We start from the raw sequence: 10,230 nt of genomic DNA on the forward strand, positions 1-10,230 counted from the left end.
GCCAAAAACGTGAAGTGAACCTACTGTCCCTATCCGAGATAATAGATATTAGCACTCCGTGGAGTCTCACGATTTCTCGAATGTATAAACGTGTCAATCTCTCCATCTTGTAGGATTCTTTTATTGGCAGGAAATGGGCAGATTTCGTCAGTCGGTCGATTATTACCCATATGGTGTCTAGTCCATCCGACGTTTTGGGTAGCTTGGTCATGAAATCGATAGAAATCCCCTCCCATTTCCACTCAGGAATTACCGGTTGCTGTAAAAACCCTGAGGGCTTCTGGTACTCCACCTTTACCTTGGCACACGTAAGGCACTTACTAACATAGGTAGCAATTTCTGCCTTCATGTTAGGCCACAAGTAGTGTTGTTTAATATCCAAATACATCTTGTCTGAGCCAGGATGAACGGAGTATCGCGTCTTGTGGGCCTCCTTCATAACTACCTCCCTAAATCCTCCGAGTTTAGGGACCCAAATACGGTTCATGAAATAGTATACTCCATTCTCCTTTGCCTCTAGGTTCTTCTCCATCCCGCGCAATGCTTCGCTTGCCCTGTTTTCCGCTTTCATGGCCTCCGACTGGGCTACCGCAATTTGAGTGACTAGGTGAGATTGAATGGTTATAGAGAGAGTTTTTGTACGACGATTTGAGTACTCCTTCCAACTTAATGCGTCGGCTACCACGTTGGCCTTGCCCGGGTGGTACTTGATTTCACACTCGTAATCGTTTAACAATTCAACCCATCTTCGTTGCCTCATGTTCAACTCTTTCTGGTTCAAGATGTGCTGGAGACTTTTGTGGTCTGTGAAGATGGTGCACTTCGTACCATACAGGTAGTGCCTCCAAATTTTCAGAGCGAAGACCACGGCTCCCAATTCCAGGTCATGGGTCTTATAATTTACTTCGTGCGTCTTTAGTTGGCGAGATGCATAAGCTATCACCCTTCCACGCTGCATGAGTATGCAACCTAAGCCCTGATTTGACGCGTCACAGTAGACCACGAAATCTTCCGTTCCCTCCGGTAGTGATAGTACCGGGGCGCTACAGAGAGCTTGTTTCAGGGTTCGGAATGCGGCTTCTTGTTTGTCCGTCCATTTGAATGGTACACCCTTTTGTGTAAGCGAGGTAAGTGGCTTGGCGATCTTTGAGAATTTTGAATGAATCTCCTATAATAGCCTGCTAGACCCAAGAATTGATGGATTTCCGTGGGTGTTGTCGGGATTGCCCATCCTTCAACAGCTTTGACTTTAGAGGGATCCACATGAATTCCATCTTCGCTAACTACATGACCTAGGAAGTTCACACTCCGGAGCCAGAACTCACACTTGGAGAGCTTTGCGTATAGCTTTTCCGATCGCAGAGTTTCTAGGACTTGTCGGAGATGTTGGCCATGCTCTTCTTTACTTCGAGAATAGACGAGGATGTCGTCGATGAAAACAATGACAAAGTTGTCGAGGAATGGTCGACAGATTCGGTTCATTAGGTCCATAAATGCAGCAGGGGCATTTGTTAGACCGAAGGGCATTACGACAAATTCATAATGTCCGTAGCAAGTTCGGAAAGCGGTTTTTGGAATATCCTCTTCCCGGACTTTGAGTTGGTGGTATCCGGACCGTAGATCTATCTTAGAAAAATAACTAGCTACTTGGAGCTGGTTAAATAGATCATCGATTTATGGGAGTGGGTAGCGATTTTTAACAGTGAGTTTATTTAACTCTCTGTAATCGATGCACATTCTAAAAGATTCGTCATTCTTTTTGACAAAGAGGACTGGAGCTCCCCATGGCGAGTAACTAGGGCGGATGAATCCCTTGTCCAAGAGTTCACTGAGTTGGCTGGACAATTCCTGCATTTCAGCAGGAGCTAGCCGATAGGGTGACTTAGCGAGAGGAGTTGCTCCTGGAACGAGGTCAATTCGGAACTCCACTTGTCTCTCTGGGGGTACTCCTGGAAGATCTTCAGGAAACACGTCTGGGATCTCACATGCTACGGGAATGTCTTGAACGTTAACCTCTTCCTTGATTTTGACCACTATGTGAGCCAGGAACGCCAAGTTGTTCTTTCGTAGTTATTTTTGTGCCTTGATGCACGAGATGAGGCGAAGGTTCATGCTAGGTTTGTCTCCGTAAATTACTAGGGTTTCGTGATTGGGAAGGTGAAGGCGAACGACTTTCTCATGACACATGATTTCAGCATGGTGGGGGCTTAACCAGTCCATGCCAATAATCATATCGAAACTCCTAATTGATACAGGCATCAAGTCTATTCGAAAGACGTGTTGATTGAGGGTTAGGGTACATCCGATGTAGATTTCCCTGGTAGATTCGGTTTTCCCATTGGCCATTTCCACCATAAAGGTTTCAGTTAGCTTCTGGGGCTGTTGTTTTAATAAATGTTTAAACTTATTGCTTACGAAAGTTTGCTCCGCTTCGGTGTCAAATAGGATGCATGCATAAGTGTGATTTAGGGGAAACGTACCGGTAACAACAGCGGGGTCCTGAATCGCCTCTCCCTGACCCATGGTCAACATCCTTCCTGTTCCTCCGTTTCCTGGATTGTTGTTGTTAGGGCAGTCTCGGCGGAAATGCCCAGTCCTCCCACACCCGTAGCAGGTGTGGCTAGGCCCTGCATTGTTGCCGCCGGTGGTGACGTTGTTGTTGCGATTGTTGTTGTGGTTGTTGTTTCCCTGTTGTTGGTTCTGGGGAGGGTAAGTCCTGTAGTACTTTGCCGTGTGTCCCCTTCGGTTGCAACTGGTGCACTGTAACTCCTTGCATTCTCCATTGTGATGGAAACCGCACTTGTTGCACTTGGGAAGATTACCGGAATAAGGTCTTGAAGCATTTGAAGCAGCTGAGGCTGGAGCATGTGTTGTGGCTGGAACCGGTGCGGTGACAGCGTTATCTGCCACTGTCTGCTGCTTTTTAGAGGTCTCGGGGCCCTGACGCCCCTTCCTCATATTGTTCTTCCCCTTCTTGCCATCACCTTCCTTCTTTCCTTCAGCCTCCGCTGGCTTCTCACCCTTCTTGTTGTTATGGTCATACAACTTCTTTGCCAATCTTTTTGCACTGTCAAATGTTTCGGGGTTTGCAGCTATCACATTTCCTTGAATTGGTGATGTTAGTCCCCAGATGAATCACTCAATCTTCTTTCCTTCCGAGGTGATCATACCCGGGCACAACAAAGACAGTTCACTAAATCTCGATATGTAGGCATCGATATTCGCATTCTGCACAGTGAGGTTCCACAACTTTTGCTCCATTTTCTGAATCTCACCTCGTGGGCAGTATTCAACCATCAACATTTCTTTCATCTCCGCCCACGGCATAGAGTTGGCTACAGGAAGTGTCATGGCCTCCACAGGTCCGTTCCACCAGGTGAGCGCTTGATCGACAAAAGTGCAGGCCGCGAACTTCACTTTCATCTGCTCAGGACAATCGCATATCTCGAATACCGATTCCACCTTCTCGATCCATCGCTTCAGAGTGATCACTCCTCCAGTGCCGTTAAAAGTCCGTGGTTTGGCATTTGTAAAGACCTTGTAGGTACATGTTTTAGTAGGTCCTTGATTCATCCCGTTGTTCGAACTCCCTGCCGCTTGCCCGTTGCCTGCTCTGTTATTCCCCTGGTGGAGTTGTGCCATAGCTGCGGTGACCGCAGCAGACATGGCTTCCTGGAATGTAGTGGAGTCAACTTTGGGTGGGGTTGGTCCAGGGTTTCCGCGAGTAGGTCGGCGAGGCTTCTTTCTGTCATGAAACGGAAAGATGTTGAGTGTTTGGGGTTTCTAGAAGGTTGTGACCCTACTGACTAGGTGTAATGTACGTACTAAAACATTCCTACCATTCAACATACAATCATAGATTCTCAACACATAGCAATTTGTAATATCATAACAAAGCACGTAAAAGTTTACTAATATTATCCGCATTTGATATATGAAAAATTTGCTCGTAAGAGCATACATGAGTGACACTAGTTCGACAGCATAACGGCTCTATGAGTAGTGTAGTCACCTAAACATAGAGTCGGGGTACATAGCATAGTTCCTAATGATCTACTAAGATAAGTCTATCCCTAACCGCGACGATCCGCGTCCTACGTAGTGGCGGGGTCATATGCCGAAATGTTGCGCCAGTAACTGAGCCATCTCCGTCATGTCTCCAATAACCTCATCCTTCTCATGCTCAGCTCACACTGCCCGAGCCTCCATAGCATACAGCTGTTGTCGCAGTGCGGCGATCTCAGCTTCGGGGGAACGGTTCTCCCTTGGGGGGTTCACTGGTGGAGCGGGGTGGTCTGGTTGCGCCTCGTTCTCACACGGCGGGATCTGGTCCTTGTCCCCGTCTTGACCTTCCTCGACGTCGTCGTCGGTCTCTCCAAATTCGTAGTCGGTGTCTATGTATTCGTCAGGTCCGACGTCGTGTGCTTCCTCTAGATTCCCTTCTGGTTCATCTTCAAGCATCCCGTCAGCCACTAGGACTTGATGGAACTGGATACCCGGCTGATCTCCCTCCATGACGACTGGGGGAAAGTATAAACTATCGTCACTCCCATGGCTATGGTATATACTAAACAGACGTTATCTTTTTGGTGATAAAGGGGTATAGTTTTAGGTTCCCTAGCTATCACGATCTCATCGGAACGTGTGTTAGTTATACTTTGGAGAGAATGTAGTTGATCAGGCTACATCCACTCCTTGGTACTACTAAGAACAGTCCTGAATTAACCGAGATACTAGCATTATTTTGTTTGGTTCAGCGTTATGTTCTTTGTTCCTAATGCAAGCAAAGGTGTTTTATCATTGTATTTTACTTGTTTTGTTCAGAGTTATGTTAGTCCCTCTTTTGGTTTATAGTTGCATACCAATGTATGGTTAGATATGCTAGTTCACTATAAACAGAGCTCTGATACCAACCTGTCACACCCCCGAACCAGACGGCGGAAACGTCCGGGGGCTGTGGTGACTCAATTGAATACCATCACAATGAATATACATGAAACATAACATCATACAACACCAACCATTGGAATATTACAACTGGTAGCGTTTTCATTCAGTACATTGGTTCAAAATATTACATTCCCAAAAGTAGATTGTTCAATACTAGTTAAACAAACAATAAGACATCACTGAGTACATTTTTCACTTCGGTTTACCTGTTACCTGAGAATACAAGTATTTTGAAAAACGTCAACATATGAAATGTTTGTGAGTTCATAAGTAATGTTTGAAATATAGTGGTTTGTATTGTTTTGAAAATCACCAGAAAATCCGATATTTTCTGAAAAGAACTTAGTATAAAAAGTGTGAAGATCCGTAAGTATGCTTGTTTGTTTCTATAAATGTAAGAGTACGATTTGTAAAACTCGGTATGTAATTCGTAGGTATATGAATTGAAAACCCTAGGAAAACCCGACGTTTTCCTAATACTTTGCATTAAATAATTTATGTTTTGTTTCTTCGTTACGACAGGTGTATTCGTTGAGCTCCGGAGACGTTGGATTAATTTCGGATTGTGAATTGTTGTAAACGTGCATTAATGAAAACGACCAATTGACAACCGTACAAACGATCCCTTAGGCGTCGTTTGCACTATTCACTTAACCCAACCACCCGGACTCATGTGGCCCCACAACCGAGGGGAAAAGAGGAGGGTGCGAAACCCCGGTATTTCCCTACGTCGTTCAAGGCTATCGTGAATGCGAAGGACCCTTAGTCCGACTCGCATTTGGTGAATTCTCGACTTTACTAGCAGCACCACAAGGCCCTTGAGGTCCAACAACACAAAGCCTGTAAAAGTCATTTTACACGAAATTAGGTCATATAAGACCCAACTACATGTAAGCGAGTTTCCTTCGGGCCTAAAGATCATGTCATCGGGCTAGCTAGGCCCAACAAGCATGATTTGAAACATTTGGGCCCAAGGACGGTGTATCGACGTCTGGTGTATTCCCGTGTATGTATTGAGTTCCCGAGATTTCCATGTGTGTATTAAATTATCGTCGTGTTAGTAGTTTCGGATTGTTATTGATTCGAGACCGAATCAATTCGTTTGATAACGATTTTTGGTGTTGAAGGTGAATTGTGTTTCGCCGATAGCCGAGGTACTAGTGTTTCAAGAACACTAGTGTGTGTTCTTAGTGAAATGAAGAACACTTGAAGATATATCAAATGAAGAGATTTCATGGATGAAATCATGTATAATCACTAGATATAGAAGGATATCCACCAATCTAGGGAAGAAATACTTACAATCTTGAAGATCTAAGAGAAAAGTCGGATGATACTTGAGAGAGAATGAGTTCTTTGGCTTGATATGGTAAAAGTGATTGAAAACGACTAAGGTTTGAATATATAGCATGGAGTTTATGGCCACCTTGACCGTAAACTCAAGGTCTCGACCGTAAACTCCTTTTTGAGGAGGTTTACGGTTGCTAGGTAGTTTAGAACTTAAACTGACACATCCAAACACTGATTCCTTTGATGCATTAGTCTCAGAATACTCAGAATAGACCCCAAAGAGTGCTAAAAGATAGCAACACGAGTCTAACTTTGATAGATTTGAACGTTTATACAAGGTAGAAATTCTGGGTTGTCACATAGATCTAGTGAGTTGTTTAAAGTGGAATTTGCAAACAATATACTATGTATACTAAATGGATCTTACCTATGATATGATATTACATGGTTATTACTTATTTGATAGAACATAATATTTCTTGGGATTAATGAAGAATCCAAAAGAATTGACTTAACCTGAAAAACACAAACGAATAATGAGACATAGCAATATTAGTATTTACGTGGTTTAGAAAGGGAAAGTTGAATTGTTGGTCGAGAAGCTAACTTTCTCGCGAATCTTCCACCTATAATCAGGTGAGTTCGTAGTTACTTTCATGAACATAATTTTAATTCAAGTATTTATTAAAAGTATAAATATTAAATATATGTGAATTAAGTGCTTCATATTTGGAATATGTGTTAAATGTATATATGATAATATATAATGTGTAACACCCATAAAACTCATGCCAAATTTGAAATTTTAAAAACATTTCAAACCATTACAATCACTACAACTTTGTTTTCAAAATGTATAATATCAGAGTTTTCCCAGAAACATAAACAAAAGATGAGGAGCTGTATGATTATGCCTTCGCCTTGTCGCGATTCCCCGATGTACCTGAAATGATAAACTAAACTGTAAGCCCGAAAGCTTATGTGATAACTCGAAATTTTCATTCGGTCAAACCCTAACAGTCAATCACTTCGGTTTATAGGTCAATTACATTATTACTTATGTTCGACAAATTTAAAGTTCGTTTGATTATTTTAATATTATTCTTTAAACGAACGGTGAAAGAAAGTGCCGTCTCGGTTTTTGAAATTTAAAAACCACAAACACCTCGTGACTTAGAAGTTCACGACCAAACTTTTATGTTTGGGTCGGAAAATCACCCAAAAACCGTGAACTCATGCATAAGCATGAGTTTACTCCCCATCAACTAGTCATTTTGTGTTTACTCCCCATTTACCAAAAGAGTAAACTCCAAAAACTCTCTTAAGTATCATCCAAGTTTTTATTCAAAATCTTCAATCTAGTAAGTGTTTATAGCCCTTTCAAGTTAGTATATCACTTAATCTAGTGATTGTACATCCTTTAATCCATCCCTTTTTGTGTTTTGACTAGTTTTTCCAAAACACCAAGAACACCAAGAACAAACACTAGTGTTCTTGGACTTTAAGTTCATTTCAAGCTTCCACAATGTAAGTACTTCTATCCTAGAGTCATTTAAAGCTTGCTATACATGTTTATACCAAAGAAAAGTCCCAAGAACACCAAGATGAAGGTGTTCACGGTTTTGGGAGGTCCCAAAACCGTAAACACCAAGAATAGGGCCAAAATGGTGTGTTAAGGTGCCTAGATGCTTCACAATGGCTTAGGGAATTGTCTTGATTCATCCTTGAAGAGTTTATTACACAAAAAGCACCAAAACTTTTCATTTTTATATATTTACGGGTTGGGGATGTCCCAAAACCGTAAACACCCAAAAAAGTGTGTAAATGTCTGATAAAAGTCCCATGGTTACTTCTTATGTCTAAATCTAACCTAGACTAGTGCCATGATTGAGCTAAGGACTTGAAAAGCCCAAATACCATAAAATTAGGAGTTTAAGGTATTAAACTCATGAGTTTAAGGTAGTAAACTCATGAAGAAATGGTCCTTAGACCATAAACCCCATTTAGGAGTGTTTTGATGCCACACAACACTTCCTAAGGCTAAATCATGAAGTAGGAATGCTTGGAATAGCTTAGAAGACTTCAAATCAACAAATGGTCAAAAGGTTAGGAGTTTACGACTGTAAAATCAAGAGTTTATGACTGTACACTCAAGGGGTGTTGGTCTTTAGGGAGTAAACTCATTTTAGGAGTGTTCCTTGAACCCCAAACACACTAGCCTTTCCCTACAACACTTAGATGCACTCATTAGCACTTATAACACTTGTACAAAGTGTTTGTCATGTCCTTGAGTGTCTTTACTTGTTTATTAGTTGTTTAAAGACTAATTTTTTATATACATATGTCCTTATATGTAATTAGGATCTTTGTGCGTGTCTACGTCTTCACTTGACACCAAGCACTTATCCGACACTTCCTTCCGATCCACTCGCAACAGGTGAGTTCATACCCCTTAATCAATGTTTTAACTGTTTTTAAATACTTTATGGGGGGGCTACAAGTAGAATCAAGCTAGTTATTATATGAATCATATGTGATTAATATGCAACATTCAAATGATTGGCTACTCATTAGCCGTTTTACCAAATAGTTTCCTTTAAATGTTTTTCATAAACACTTTATATGTTTAAAACTCCTTATTAAACTGTACATTTTACTCAATCTGTTTCATTTCAAACTCATTTACAATTGTGTTTCTAACAAATGTTTCTTTATACTTAAACTGTTTTATCAAACCCATGCCTTCAAACCGGTTTATAAATTGACATCAAGTCGATCCTTTCTTAGATAATAATTATGTTCAAAGGTTTTACAAAGCATATTTTATGCTTTTATAGTATCATTTGCATGCCTATATATGTATAGATATATAAGAAAAGTTTAAAAGACTTAGGAAGGCTATCCACCCTATTTCCTTTTCATGCTTGAGATGTGGGCTGGTGGGACATCGGGTATCCGTCCGAAGGCTGTTTAAATATTAGTTATATATCATATGTACATATATAGTCATAAAGGTCCTGCCAGTTCATCCAATGCCCTTGGGTAGCAAGGGTATACATCCATGTTCATACGTACCAGTTACATTACAAGTAAGCTACCATATGGGTAGTTTAGGAAGATACTAGGACTATTACTAAAAGACGATATCATACAATGAGTCAGTTCATTCATGAGTCATTACTTGCTAGATGGAGAGAGAACACACATTACAGCTAGTACACACAATACATTACTATACATGCTAGATAGAGAGAGAACACACGTTACAGCTAGTACACGCAGAACATTACAGTACATTTACATAGATACATCTACATGAGTATATTTACATGAATACGTTTACATATATATGCTTACATGACTACATTTACATAGATACATTTACATGAGTACACTTACATGAATTACTAGTACATTTTATATGTATATATTCTATTATATAATCCTCATTCTTATCTTTACCCTGTGATTCAATCACATAATCGACGAGATAGATTGGATTTAATACCCTAGTACCAAAGGATACGTTGCGGGATTAACCATTCCTAGAATCTCTGTTAGCTACAGAGGTAAAAGCACATCCACGGATGTCAACGGTTGATACTATGACAACCCGAAATTTCCATTCTGAACAAACCATTTGAAGCCAATAGAAGTAGAACAGTTACAGTGAAAACTCAGATTTCGAGTATAAGTTTGGCAGTTTTCAGGATTTTACACTTAAGGAGATGTTAGGAGAGTAGATGCACTAGGGTTTTGTGCAACACTGTTATTCCAATTGTCACACCCCCGAACCAGACGGCGGAAATGTCCGGGGGCTGTGGTGACTCAATTGAATACCATCAAAATGAATATACATGAAACATAACATCATACAACACCAAGCATTGGAATATTACAACTGGTAGCATTTTCATTCAGTACATTGGTTCAAAATACTACATTCCCAAAAGTAGATTGTTCAATACTAGTTAAACAAACAATAAGACA

Source organism: Lactuca sativa, chromosome 9 (genome assembly GCF_002870075.4).
Source record: "Lactuca sativa cultivar Salinas chromosome 9, Lsat_Salinas_v11, whole genome shotgun sequence".
Classification (NCBI taxonomy): domain Eukaryota; kingdom Viridiplantae; phylum Streptophyta; class Magnoliopsida; order Asterales; family Asteraceae; genus Lactuca; species Lactuca sativa.